Source organism: Leuciscus leuciscus (genome assembly GCF_965113295.1).
Source record: "Leuciscus leuciscus genome assembly, chromosome: 16".
NCBI classification, from domain to species: domain Eukaryota; kingdom Metazoa; phylum Chordata; class Actinopteri; order Cypriniformes; family Leuciscidae; genus Leuciscus; species Leuciscus leuciscus.
The window spans coordinates 32,501,776-32,517,175 of NC_138740.1; the positions used below are offsets into that span (position 1 = coordinate 32,501,776).

At 38.7% G+C, this 15,400-nt stretch overlaps 1 long non-coding RNA gene across 2 annotated transcripts in view; it reads left to right on the forward strand.

The window, feature by feature from the left end:
* Positions 1 to 12,816, forward strand: part of LOC309478238 — a 32,869-nt gene extending 20,053 nt beyond the window's left edge. For both annotated transcript variants that reach the window (XR_014198893.1, XR_014198894.1), the window contains exons 2-3: positions 3,449 to 3,557; positions 12,616 to 12,816. This is a non-coding gene — a long non-coding RNA (uncharacterized lncRNA). The remainder of the gene's footprint in view (positions 1 to 3,448; positions 3,558 to 12,615) is intronic.
* Positions 12,817 to 15,400: the final 2,584 nt, after the last annotated feature.

The window sequence follows — 15,400 nt, forward strand, 5'->3', positions numbered from 1 at the left end:
CAGTAGTCCCTATGTAACTAGAAGACACAATTTTAAAATTGTGGTGCTTCTAATTAAAGTCCCCCTCTGGTGGACATCAAGTTTTTATTGTTGTTTATATGTCTATGTGGTGTTTTTAATATGCTTTAATTAAACCATGTGCAAATTCATAAGTCAACACCATTGCTGAGTATTTTCTCCTTAAAACTGCAGTGAACCAAAGACAGTCTCAAAAACGCAGTTTGAAATCGCTGTTTTTTTTCTGATGTCACAAACTACCTTGTAACCAATCAGGTCAACGTGTGATCGTCAACCAAGCGGCAACCTCCCCGTCTCTCTCTTGAAACCAACACGGAAGTGAGTTAAACTGCAATTCATTGACGTGCCGCTTGAGGCTGGCTGCACAAGTGAGTCAAATCTGTATCTCCCCCATGTTAAAATTACCAACTTTACAGCAGAAAAAAACATGTTTACAGCCTGGTTCTCTATGTGGCTTTGGTCTATACAGCTAATTGTGCCCTTCATAACAACTGTGAGGGGGGTGAATTTTTTTATAACTCATCCGTTTAGTTGATTCATATTTAAAGTTCTGCATAATTAAGGGTGTGGCCACTTGAGTGACAGGTGGATTGCCGCTGATGTCAATGCTAGCCGTTTGTGTGCTGTTACTAGCCGTCACTTCACCTCAGCAAATGTTAGCTGCTGAACTTGCCATCTCTGCAGTGTTTTGTGCTTTTTTTCGGGATTATTTCATACAATTTAATACACCCATTACTTCGCCCACGGCTTAGGATTCCGTCGTTGTCGTCGAGTATCGTTCGAGAGAACAACCAGCGCTGTATTTCAGTTGTTTTCCTCTGTGAACATGCACTAATGGATGTCTGACAATTTCGTTGCTTTTTGGAGTTTTCAGATTTAAAAACGTCAATAAAGGCTCGTTCGTTCTGCTCTCACGGAACAGATAGATTATAATATGCTTATGTACCGTCAGATGAAATCCTGCAGGTGTCGGTGCTTTCTCCGTCCATGCAATAAATGCACATCCATGAATGAGCGCGGATTTTCTAGCGCATTTACTTGAACTTCATAGGCAATATATCTATGGTTTAACCCATTTGGGAGGCGGCCAAAATCAGAATTTAAAATGGACTGAATAAGCTCTCTACGAACTTGACGAGCGATGCCGCGCTGACGGACCATAGACTATAAAAAAAGAGTGACTGACATGTATGCACATAAATCACTGTCACACACACTCTCAGAGTAATATTAAGTTAATTACTGCATAATACATTTTCAACTAGCAGAATAGTACAGAATCACGATACACAGTCTCACTTGTAGCCATGTCTTTTAACTATTATAATATTTCGAAGGGCAAAAATAGGAACTTTTAATTGGCTTTACATCATCAGCTGTCACTTTAGCGCGAGGCCCTGTGCAGTCGCAGACTTGGTACTGTCAGTAGCATAACGTTACAGCATTACCTCCCCAGCCTGAGCTAACTCGATCACGTCGACCTAGGTGGGCGTGATTTCAAGATAGTGTGGGTTTAGTGTGCGTTCAGGACACTGTGCGTTGGCATTTTTAGGACATGGGACAGTCTTGCACACTTACTTCCTGGCGCGGGCACGTGCTCTCAAGTGGCCAAGACCGCAAGTGTGGTATTTAGACAGGGCTTACAAACATTATCAACTCTAATGTTGGCTAGCAGGCCAGAGCCAAAATCATAGCAACAACATAAAACGTATAATTGGAAATGTTATAGAAAACACAACTACAAAAAATAAGACATACTTACAAGTTGTGATCCACAAACAACAGACTGTCCCGACAAAGTGGGAACTGCTGAATTTCAGGAGAAGCTTTTGTGCGTAGCCTGCATTGTACTCTCTTAGTTTCTGGAAGCTGTTCTCCGTAAAATGTGCAGCACACAGATAAACGTTGGTGTTATAATGTTCAGCAACAGTGTTTAAAATTAATTTGAACCACTCTAAGTTTATCAGCCTTAGGAAGGTCAAACAAATGAGTTTGGGAAAAGGGGTGGAAAAAACAGCGTCTCTTTGACAGCAGCAGCTCAACCAGGACTCGTCGCCTGGTTTGTGTATTCCATGGGCAGGGATTATTTAAATGAGTATGTAGTACAAATGAGTCGTTCGTTGTAGTTCTTGGAAAGTGAATTCTGTTAAATGAAATATCTCCCTTTGGAGTGGACTTTGAGCTTCGTAACCTTGCAGATCTTTTTTATCAGAATCAGAATCAGAATGAGCTTTATTCGCCAAGTGTGCGCAAACACACAAGGAATTTTTTTGTGTTTTTTACAGGAGCTCTTGGTACATACATACATATATGACATGAGAACAGACATTTAAATGAGGCTAAGGAAAACCCATAAATAAATAAATAGAATAAACAATAATAATATTGTGGTATACATCTGAAACAGAAGACTTACTGTGTACTGTGTGTACAGCTCTATTAATAAAATGTGTAAATGTATTTGAAAAAAACTCTAATTATTGCTTCTCTCTCAAGTACTGAGAATGAATTATACAACAGGTGTTAATTGCTGTGTTAGCTGTTTAAGCTGGAGATATTTAAGCTATTTTATGCTCAAACAGCAACATTACACACTAACTAAAGTTAAAAAGTGAAGAAGCATAATAGAACCCCTTTAAAGGTTCTTCATGGAACCATCAATGGCAATAAAGAACCTTGTCACTGAACTAAAACTGCATTTTACTAATGGAGATATAGTAACCAGGATTCAATTATGATGTAAAGTGGATCAAAATGATACAACATTATATTCTTCAACATTATTTTGTAAGGAAATATAGTTATGCACAACTATGAAATGTATTTCAAGTAGAGCTGCACGATTAATCGTTAAAAGATCTCGATTCAAACACTCACGCAATCTCATTCCTAAATGACAATGATTCGCCCGTGTGTATTAAACCTTCGACAAAATCACACCTGAACGTTCAAATATGCATTTGTGTTGCCGCTGAGACAGAGAAGGCAGATGTCATGTAGGCCTATAGGCATGAAATGAACATTTTAGGCATGGAAAAAATGGATTGTCATTGAATCATTCACTCAAGAGATTCGTTCAAAAATGCTGATTCATCCAGTAATGAAACAAGTGAAGTATTTATGAGTGAGTCACTGAATCATTCATTCAAACAGTTTTTTTTTTAAATAATTCATTCAGACAAATTAAACATTTTAAATAGACTGTAGCAATTATTATCAATTAGTAAATTACATGTTATTTTGTTTAGTTCGTTTAGTTTAATCGTGATCTCTGTTTGAAATAAATAAAACGTGATTCTCAATTTATCCCAAATCGTGCAGCTCTAATTTAAAGCAATTAAGCAAAAATATTAAAAGTTCATAAATTAAACCACTGTGTCCAAACTTTTGAACAGACTAAAAATCTTGCATTGATTTTTTTTCCCTACAGCCGTGGTCAGTCAGCTTTCACTTTTACTGGATGGAAAAGAGCAGCTTGGACAGTCTGCAGAATAACTCCTTTTGAGCTCCACGAAAGAAAGTCTCTACACAACATGATGGTGGTGAGTAAATTATCCACTAATATGGTTTATTCTGCACCTAGTTGGGTTTTCTTTTGAGAGATACTCTTCATCAAAGAAAGAAAGTTTGTCATACTGCATCTGAATGTCAATCAGTGAAACAAATGAGAGAGGAAGAGAGAAGTTTCAGCTGGAAGTGATGAGTATTTAAATGAACATGTTAGTATTCAAGTGAGGTGTGAGAGCGAGAGAAATTCAAGGAAATTGCCCAGGAGCGTCATTACCAATGATTAAGTGAATATAAGAAAAGAGTGGAAAGTGAAAGATTGGGAGGGAGAGAAAATAAGCAATGTCCAATGAACGAAATCAGATATGTACCGCTAAACAAGTTTGTTTCCCCGTGGTTGGAACTGCCAATTTCCTCTGATGAAATATAAGCCAAAGTTTTCAACGGCGGCAGATTTATCTTGCTGATAATTGTCTTTTAGATTATGGATGTTTTTGGAGTGATTTATTGCTGGCAGAACGTCCCTGTAAACCCGGTTACAAGGGCACCTTTAACTCAGCAGAGATTTTGATAATATGCCTTTTGAATAAATTAATCTATGTGTGTGTTTGACCCTGCAGTAGGGTAAACACAACACACACACACACACACACACACACACACACACACACACACACACACACACACACACACACACACACACACACACACACACACACACACACACACACACACACACACACACACACACACACACACACACACACACACACACACACACACACACACACACACACACACACAGAGCTTAATCAAAGCCAACTTTGTAATGATGTTTGTCTTTGCCCCCCAAAGTTTGCTTGATTCAGACTAACTTCAAAACACACACACACACACACACACACACACACACACACACACACACACACACACACACACACACACACACACACACACACACACACACACACACACACACACACACACAAAACTTTTACTTTGTCCCCTTGAACAGACTTTGTCCTCCCCTGAATACACACACCTAAAATACGGGAATGTCTATTTTAACAGAGTACACCCTTAAAATAGAGATTCTTCATTGGCATCTGGTTCAATGGAGAAGTTTTAAACATCCATGCAACATTTGCATTGCAGAAAAGTTTATTTATAGTAGAAAAAAGGTTCTTTAGATTATTAAAATGTAAAAAAAAAGAAGAACTGTTCACTGAATGGTTCTTTTATGGCATCACTGCAAAAAAACAACAAAATTTTGACCTTTATTTTTCAGAGTGTACAATAGGCCTAAGTAATATTTTGCAGGCTGTAGTTATAGGCTTATAGCCTGACTACGTCAGACTTCGTACTTCCGCTCAATTTCATTTCGCTTCTGTACTCAGTCTGAGACAGCGTCATAGCTTTCCGTTTTCCTCCGGCCTGAAAACAGCCGGGCCAATCAACGAACAGAGGGCGGGCTGAGAGCCGTGACGTAGACGCTGATTGTACCGTGGATGCATAGATTTACTTCACATAATCTGCAGAAGTCGTTCACAGCCATGTTCACTCCGGTGTTTCGCTCGATGGTTTTTGTTTTCGCATCATATGTGTGTTTACAGTGGAAGTTAGATGCGGCTGAGCATGCGCATAACACACGCCATAACCAAACATTATGTGATTGGCTTACGGGTAACCAATGATTTTAAACTTCAGACAAGCGCCCCCCCGCGAGAGAGAAAACACTTCTCTATTATGCCATTCCAGACTCTGTCTACGAAGCAAAGCGAAGTAGCAGAGTTTGGTATTACCAGGCTAATAGGCTTACTCCCAGTCTCCCAAAGTAAAAAAAAAAAAAAGAAAAAAAAAAAGAAAATCTAATGATCCCACAAGTAATCAAAGATAGTCGGAATCACTTTCAGAGTGATTTTTTTTTTCTAGCTGATGAACAATAAAAACATTGACAGCCAATCAGAATCAAGCGTTTAATATTGTTTGTCTATGTGGTGTTTTTAAATATGCTTTAAGACAAACCATGTGCAAATTCATAAGTCAACACCATTGCTGAGTATTTTCTCCTTATAGCATGTCTCAAAAACACGGTTTGAAATCGCTGGTGTTTATGATGTCACAAACTTGTAACCAATCAGGTCAACGTGTGATCGCCAACAAGTGGATTAATAAAGGTTACTTGTTAGTTTGGATTTATGAAAAGAAGCACATCAAGCATTTAAAATATTGGTGCTGCAGTGAAATTAAATATTAATATCCATATAAAATATGAGAAAATAATTTGAAATAGATTTGTAAAACATTCCTGCTTGGTTGTAATGAAGACTTTAGTGTGGCAAAGACCAATTTTTTTGTTGTTGAATATTTCAAAGATTATTATATTATTCTTATTACAATTTTCAGTCTCTGCCAAAGCAATAACTTTTTTTTTTTTTTTACAGAAATTTGCAGCTACTGTGCAATGCCCCACATCTTGGCGAAGGACATTTGATTGATTTATTGAATTTTTTTGTATCAAAAGAACCATTCAATGACGTTTTCTTGTAGTTCTGCCTCAAATCACAGAATAAACCTCACACACACACACACACACACACACACACACACACACACACACACACACACACACACACACACACACACACACACACACACACACACACACACACACACACACACAGCAGGGAAGTGAGGGAAAGGATGGTCAGTGTAAGCGTCGCAGCAGGACAGAGGTTAGTGAGCGTATCGCTGAGGACAGACAGACATCCGGTCATTACACTGAGACTTTCTGCTGGAGGGATTTTAGATATCCTGCTCCTTCATGTGATGCAGAAGAGATTCACCCAATATTTTCAGTGTGTGTTACACATCAATGAAGAACACTTGGTTAGTGCTGAGAAATATGATTCATTTCAGTCAATCAGTTTGTTTGGACAGTTTGTTTCAAGGAACCAATCAAAAGAAAGAGAAACAATTCGCTGATTGGTTTAAGACATCACTCACTTTATGTTACAGTGTCCTTGTTACATAAGTTACATGTACTTACCATAGTAATAAAAGTACATTATGCATAATTACATGCAACTAACCCTCAACCAAATCCTAATCCTACCTTAACTCTAAGTACATGTAGTTGATTAATATTACTCAGTACTTATAAATATATAATTACACTGTAACAATGACACCTTAAAATAAAGTGTAACCTGATGTTCTCAGAAGAATATTTTAGTTAAATATTGCCGTTTGTGCTGTGAGTGTTTGAGAGCGGGTATAAACTGCAAAGTTGATCTTCCATTTGTAAAGATCTGTTTTGTTCTCTATTTTGATTATTTAAATGTAATGAAAAACTGTAAAATATTTTACTTAAAATGTATTTTATTAAAAGTAATTCCTGCTAGTGCTATTTTAGTAGGCCGTACACAGTAGCTATTTGGGGTCAGTAAGATTTTCTAAACCAAATTAATACTTTTATTCAGCTATAGGACGCATTAAATTGATTAAAAGTGACAGTAAAGACATTTCAAATTAATGCTGTTCTTTTAAACTTTCTATTTATCAAAGAATCCTAAAATAAATGTATGACATTAAGCAATATTAAGCAGCTCAACTGTTTTCAACATTGATATTAATAAGAAATGTTTCTTGAGCAGCAAATCCTCATGTTAGAATGATTTCTGAAGGATCATGTGACACTGAAGACTGGAGGAATGATGCTGAAAATTCAACTTTACATCACAGGAATAAATTACATTCTAAAATGTATTCAGAAAGAAAACTGTTATTTTAAATTGTAATAATATTTCACAATATTACTGTTTTTAATGTATTTTTAATCAAACAAATGCAGCCTTGGTGAGCAGAAGAGACTACAGGACTTTTCAAAAACAGAAACACTTGAATGACATTGTACATGCTATACATAATGTATCTAGCATTTCTAACCTAAGCTAATATTATTTCCCTGTTCATTTATCACACTGGAACTGGAAAGCCAAGTCAAGTGCATTGCACATTTTTAAGCAAATGTTGTTGGTCATTCTGTGCATAAAGGAAATGAACATACTATGCACGGCATACATACAATATACACTGCAGAAATAGATAGATAGTAGTGTGATAGTATGCAAATCTGAAGCAGTATCACTGATTGGCCAACAGGAGGCACTGTTCTCCTATCCTTGACTTATATGGCTCTGAATAGGGAATCATTTACACATTAAAATCCCCTTTCAGCTGCAAGATAGAACAAGCCTCTTTTGTTTCACTGATTATATTTCACATTAAATTCACGATTCCATATAAATTTCCACATTACGGGGAATCAATATATGGTTTTATGGTCTTATCCACAGGCAGACCCCCTGGCGGGAAGGAGGGAGGGAAATTTAATCAGTGACAAAAGCAGGAAAGACAAGTGAGCATCTCAAAGCAATAAAGACATTATCAGGCGCTCACATGTGATGATAGTAATGTTCTTATGCTAATAATAATAAAATGAGCAGTTTGCTCCTCCTCCTCTAGGTTAAAATAATGCAGTGTTAATGTGAATGTGGGAGTTCCTGAGATGGATACAATCAAACTCCTGAAGGATTAAATCCCAAAAGACGTTGCACCTGTGGGTCTGTGTGTATGTATGCACAATCCCAATGGATCAAAATTGACCATTCTTTGTGTGTGTGTGTGTGTGTGTGCGTGCGTGCGTGCGTGTGTGTGTGTGAGTGTGTGTGTACGTGCGTGCGTGCGTGTGTGTGTGTGTGTGTGTGTGTGTGTGCGTGCGTGCGCGCGCGCGTGTGTGTGTGTGTATGTGTGTGTGGAATATTGCAGTAGGCTATTTATTATAAATGATTTATCTGTGCACATTATTGTTTTTTATAGCTAATTCATGTTCCCTTGTAATCTTGAATTAAAATATTCCCCTCCCTCTTGCAGCGACTTCTCTTCTCTTCACTTCTCTTTTCTTCTTTTCTCTTCTCTGATGACATGTTTACTTGCGTGAGGGCGGGGCAACCTGTCAATCACATGAGATCCACCAATAGCAAACCACAACCATCCAATCAATTCCCAACTGACAAAATCAAGTCCCGCCCTACATTTTATTCTTGTTCAAGAAGCACTCGGATAGGGAAGAAAAGATTATCGCAACTTTCCGCTTCATGCCGACTTGAACAGCTGTGTTTGTGTGTGTGTGAGGTTACAAGGTGAAAGGTGAAAATCTGCTAATTATATTGTTCCATTTCTGTAATTTATTTATTTTTTAATATCTGTGAGTGCAGATTTCAGAAATGAATATTAGTTGATGCTGAATATGCCGTATTAGTATGGCTACAGGAAGCGCCATGGGATAATGTGTGTGTGTTTGCTGTACAGCGATTAATGTTGTGACACTAAAAGCAGTACTTAGTGAGATCTAAATCACCTCATGTGGGAACATCTGTGTGTGTGTGTGCGCGCGCTTAATGATATTTAATATCTAATAGCATTTTACTTTAGTGTTTCTGCCCCATAGCACAGACACTGAGCGAGAGAGAAAATTAATGTAAATGTGTTCATATCAGAGAGTACATCAAATCACAGGTGGAAATTCTAGAGGAAGGAAGTTCATTCAGAGGGTAACATCAATCCTTTGCTGTAAAGGAACTCGGAAATGACCTGTGTACACACTCTTTAGGAACCTCATTGCAACACCAAGGCAACAACCAACATGCATAGGCAAACAGTCATGTTTTCAGTGTAGTGTAGTGTAGCCTATCTAGTGAGTGTAGTGTGTACGGGTTGAGTACACTAAAAGTGTAGTGAGACTTATGTTGTCCAAAAAATTGAAGTTTTGTGTTGACACAAACATCTCTGTGGACTTTTACATTGGGGATTAAGGACAAATGCATTTCCTTTTCCTATGTTGGATTTATTTTTCCACACAATGTCCTTCAAGGGAGACGTTTCCCCCTGTAGTTCTGTGAATAATTTATAAGCAGATGGAAACAATTATACCGGGTGAAGAGACACATACAATCAACCTTACAGCAACTTTTCACACAATTTAAACATGAAACATCATTCAAAATGCTTTTTATCTTCTGTGTTGTGAGGTATTTCTGAATGAAACGGAATATTCATTGAGAAATAATGTAGGATGGGACATTACTCAGGCCCTATTAGCATAGACCCGCCCTCAGTGAGCTGTACAGTCCGTAATGTTTATCTCGGCGCTAGAGCATACACCCGGTGCAATGCAGCTTATTTTGAGTGAATATATGCAAGTGTTTTTTGCTAGTTTCAGCCCGACACAGTTATCATTTTCACGTCCTGCACCACATTGTTTAAAGGTCCCATGACATGAAATTTCCACTTTCTGAGGTTTTTTAACATTAATATGAGTTCCCCTAGCCTGTATATGGTCCCCAAGTTTCAAAAAATTTTAATCGGTGTAAATCGAGCTTTTGCTATTTTTCTCTGCCTTTGAGAAAATGGAGGCTCAACCGGGCTGATCTTGAATCTCCTCCTTATGACGTCATAAGGAGAAATGTTACCTCCCCTTTCTCTGCTTTCAGTGCTTTGCCCGCCCAGAGAATATTTCTCGCCCCCGTTGAGAAAATGAGCTAGGAAGTAGAACGCGCGCGCGCGATTTTAGTTTGTCCATGAGAGATATCATGGCTTTTGAGCGAGCGAAGCATAATAATTGCTCAATAATTGGATGTACAAATGAACATCGAATGGTCAATACAGAGCTGGGCTTGCTGAACGTCGGACAAGTAAGTCAACAAATTATATATAAGTGTGTTGCTTTACTGTTTATGGTTACCTAGCTTCTTACACTTAGGCTGTGTCTCCCTGTCACATTAGCCATGCAGCTATGCAGTTACTTACGCTAATGTAAAGGTAGACAGCATCAAGTTACACACACTGTAACGCGAGTGTTGTACATTTCTTTGTTATTTGGATAACCGTTTTCCTGTTGGTTATATGGCGCGCGCGATATCCGCATTTCAAAATCGCAGAGCTTGATGTAATTGTAATAAGATAAATTACAGACGTTACAGATCTCTCATGAAAAGGCAACAGTAGGTTCGCGTTAGCTACATGATGATAACTGTAAACCATCCGAATAAAGTACCGTATCCAGACATAATATTTTAAACTAACCATTCGGAAACGTCCTGCTGGAGCCGCTGAGTTGCAACTTCTTCATCCGTTGCTTCTCCATCTTGATCAGATTCTGGGTCAAACTGAAATGCTTGAACGACTGCGTGTCTTCGTGCCATTGCAATATATCCAACATAAACAAACATGCATGGTACCGTTGCACAAGATGGTCAAGGTCACACCCACCCTCCACCTTGCGCCGCCTTTCTCCTCCTCATTAGTATTTAAAGCTACAGACACCGAAACGGCCTGTCTGAAGGAAGCTCATTCTGGGACTTGCTTGTAGTGGCTATAATTCTGCACCGAGGCTGAATTTTTGGAAAGAGATTTCAGATACAGTACTAAGGACCACTAAGGACTATATTAAAGCCTACAAAAAGTAGCATGTCATGGGACCTTTAAATGGCAAATGCATTTGCGCCTATTTGTGCGCCCATGATCTGAAAACGAGGTGGGTTCGGGCGCATTGTTGGCGCGTTGCTATTTTGAGGCAACTGAAATAGACTGAGCCATTGACCAACTGAAACCTGGTCTAAAGAGCGGGTTAGTAATATGAGCCTATCCGTTTCCTCTCTGGAGACGCGTTCACTCTTTCTGCTTGCAAATTCCATCATGTAAATAGCGAATCCGCCATGGCGCGAACGCAGCTGGCTTTTAAAAGGGAATGGGAGATGAGACTCGGATTGGTTTATTGCACGTAAAGCCCAAAACACACCCATTACTCATGCTGGCACACCGACCATTTTTCCTGTGGTTAAACTAGCAAAAGTGGATTCGGACACACCCTAAAAGCACTTGCGCTGTGCGCTTTAGACCATGCGCTTAGAACGTTAAAATAGGGCCCATAGAGTCAAGAGCAGTGAGTGATTTTCTATTTTTCTTTTGTTGTTTGATTCATATTAACAGCATATATAGCAGTAGGTACTGTATTGCGCTGCTTTAATACACAGATCTAATATGCATGCGATTTCTTTATTTGCTGTTTAGATTCACAGACATAACCGACTGTGTGAACTTTGTGTGTTTTTGACTTAACCTTGTGTGAATTTGACAGTTTAAGTGCAATAAGACATGAAAGAGAACTTAGTTTAATACTCACGGGACGCTCCGTCTGACAGCCAGCTTTCTGTGTGTGTGCTTCGGGTGTGTGCGCTCAGAAACCATAAAACAGTTTAGACTGATATAGCTTTAAAACGCATGCAAATAATAAACTTTAATGATGATGAAGAACAGCAATGGTAAAGATGATAATCAAAACCAAAAAGATGTTTTAGTTTTTGTCAGAATATCGAGTCACGAGCTGTACGTGGTAGCAGCTCATTTGCATTTAAAGACACATGCACAAAAACATCATGTTTTTCTTTCCACTCTAAAATGCACTTACATTTGGTATAATAAACGATCTGTGTGGTATTTTGAGCTGAAACTTTACAGACACATTCTGGGGACACCTGAGACTTCTATTACATCTTCTAAAAAGGGGCATAATATGTCCCCTTTAAGGACATGAATGTCTAAAACAGTTTACTGGAATGTTCTGTTTTTTTTATGTGTGTTTTATTTCTTTAACCTGGTCACTTTATATTCATAAATATTATGAATGCTTTGTAACTCTGTTCAGCTACATCATTCTGTTGAATGAAAGTCTGTGAGTATTATAGTAACACATGATCATTTGTCATGTCGATAAGGCCTCTCAGAATGGAGCTGAATTGAATTAAACGGTTTTGGCTTAAGTGCTTGTGAGGATGTTTTTGGGAACGCTCAAGCTGTGAGACGCGAGCGCAAATGTGGCGTCGCCCTTGAAAGTGCTCAGCTAAAAAACACAATTCAATTAGCCACCATTTAACTGCCATGATCAGACACCCAATGCCCGTAAAGCGGCTCAAGAATCACTCTCTCTCTCTCTCTCTCTCTCTCTCTCTCTCTCTCTCTGGTTGCTAGGAGACAGTGGAAGAGCAGGTGCATATGGCTTTATGAAGGTTCTTGACTTGAAGATGAGATCATCATCCTTTTCTCGGAGTCTCCTGATCTGGTGCTGTCAGAAATCAAAAGTTAAACCGCTGTGTGGTGCTGCATTGATGATTTCATGTGAAGATGCTGTTGCCCAAGGATTTAAAAAACATAGAAAGGTATAATAATCATACTATGAAATGAGGCGTATAGTATGAGAGGAAAAGCTTAATGCTTATATACTGCACATAGAGTGCTGTTTCATATTCATATAACATGGTTTACAATGTACTTAAAGGAAATACTGTGACACATTTGAAATGGTGAATTGTGTGTTTTTTATTTATTAATTAATTTATAGTATAACATTTATTTATATTTATATATATATATACACTCACCTAAAGGATAGGAACACCATACTAATACTGTGTTTGACCCCCTTTCGCCTTCAGAACTGCCTTAATTCTACGTGGCATTGATTCAACAAGGTGCTGAAAGCATTCTTTAGAAATGTTGGCCCATATTGATAGGATAGCATCTTGCAGTTGATGGAGATTTGTGGGATGCACATCCAGGGCACGAAGCTCCCGTTCCACCACATCCCAAAGATGCTCTATTGGGTTGAGATCTGGTGACTGTGGGGGCCATTTTAGTACAGTGAACTCATTGTCATGTTCAAGAAACCAATTTGAAATGATTCGAGCTTTGTGACATGGTGCATTATCCTGCTGGAAGTAGCCATCAGAGGATGGGTACATGGTGGTCATAAAGGGATGGAGATGGTCAGAAACAATGCTCAGGTAGGCCGTGGCATTTAAACGATGCCCAATTGGCACTAAGGAGCCGAAAGTGTGCCAAGAAAACATCCCCCACACCATTACACCACCACCACCAACCTGCACAGTGGTAACAAGGCATGATGGATCCATGTTCTCATTCTGTTTACGCCAAATTCTGATTCTACCATCTGAATGTCTCAACAGAAATCGAGACTCATCAGACCAGGCAACATTTTTCCAGTCTTCAACTGTCCAATTTTGGTGAGCTCGTGCAAATTGTAGCCTCTTTTTCCTATTTGTAGTGGAGATGAGTGGTACCCGGTGGGGTCTTCTGCTGTTGTAGCCCATCTGCCTCAAGGTTGTGCGTGTTGTGACTTCACAAATGCTTTGCTGCATACCTCGGTTGTAACGAGTGGTTATTTCAGTCAAAGTTGCTCTTCTATCAGCTTGAATCAGTCGGCCCATTCTCCTCTGACCTCTAGCATCAACAAGGCATTTTCGCCCACAGGACTGCCGCATACTGGATGTTTTTCCCTTTTCACACCATTCTTTGTAAACCCTAGAAATGGTTGTGCGTGAAAATCCCAGTAACTGAGTAGATTGTGAAATACTCAGACCGGCCCGTCTGGCACCAACAACCATGCCACGCTCAAAATTGCTTAAATCACCTTTCTTTCCCATTCTGACATTCAGTTTGGAGTTCAGGAGATTGTCTTGACCAGGACCACACCCCTAAATGCATTGAAGCAACTGCCATGTGATTGGTTGATTAGATAATTGCATTAATGAGAAATTGAACAGGTGTTCCTAATAATCCTTTAGGTGAGTGTATATATATATACACTAAACACTAAAAAAACACACAAAAAAAGTGTTACACTAAAAAAACACTCAAAAAAAAACACTCAAAATTGTTTTTAGTGTTTAGTCACTCTGATTTGACTTCCTGTTCCTGACTTACTGTGTGATATGATCCATCTGCATGAACACATTTGACATGAAGGAAATAAAGTGACCCTTCACACATGTTAATGCTCAGGGTACAGGTGTGTAAAATCATACATCTCACCCGCTGTACTTTGGGAGGATGTAATTCTATCTCTCCATCCAACCAGTTGAGGAAAAATGGTTCCTAAATGCACTTCAAGAACAAGAGTTAAATTTTTTACCAGATTATATTTATTTATAAATGGGGTAAAAACAACAGAACTTCATGGGAGAATTTCAACATACTTAATCTGACCTAATAACAGAAAAAGCAAACAAAACAGAAACCAAGAGAAAACAATGACACAAAGCTTTAACAAGCTAGTTTGAAACATTTTAAAAGACATCTAACAGATAACCACAAGCCCACCCAGCTCTGATGTTCACTCACTGTGGACCCTTTTCTCGTTTATGAATGTCCTGTTTATCAAGACGTTGTTGTAACCACTTCCTGCCAATATACTCTGTGAGAAGATGCCCTGTGAGATCAAATAGATGAAGCTTAGGTGTAGTCCATCTTTAAAATGATTTGCGTATATTTTGTCAAGTTCATTATGAGCACAGATCTTGAAGATTTAGAGGTGTGTCAGTTTGAGGAAAAAATATTGAAATGCATTCAATACATGACAAATGTGTAAAGCTGTTGTACAGATTTGATTTGTAGAACAAGTTGTTTAAATGCTGACTGCAGCTTTAATGGTCCACAGTATCTTTATATCAGTGGCTAATGACTAGCTCGTATCATTCAGGACATCATTGCATCTGCTGTTTCTTTTAAGAAGTACAGCAGTGGTCAAACCAGCGGAAATCAATCATTCTGCATCACAGGTGCATCAGAGAAGACAGCAGCACTGAGGGCTCAAACCAACCACAGCAGCTCACTTAATTAACACGCAAAGTCAGCAGGAGAATGTTAGCAAAGAGACAGGAGAACAGAATGTCTTTAATGAAATGCCCAGCATGCATTTAGATGTTCGAAAGTCATTGAAAAGGTCAATATTAAGGTG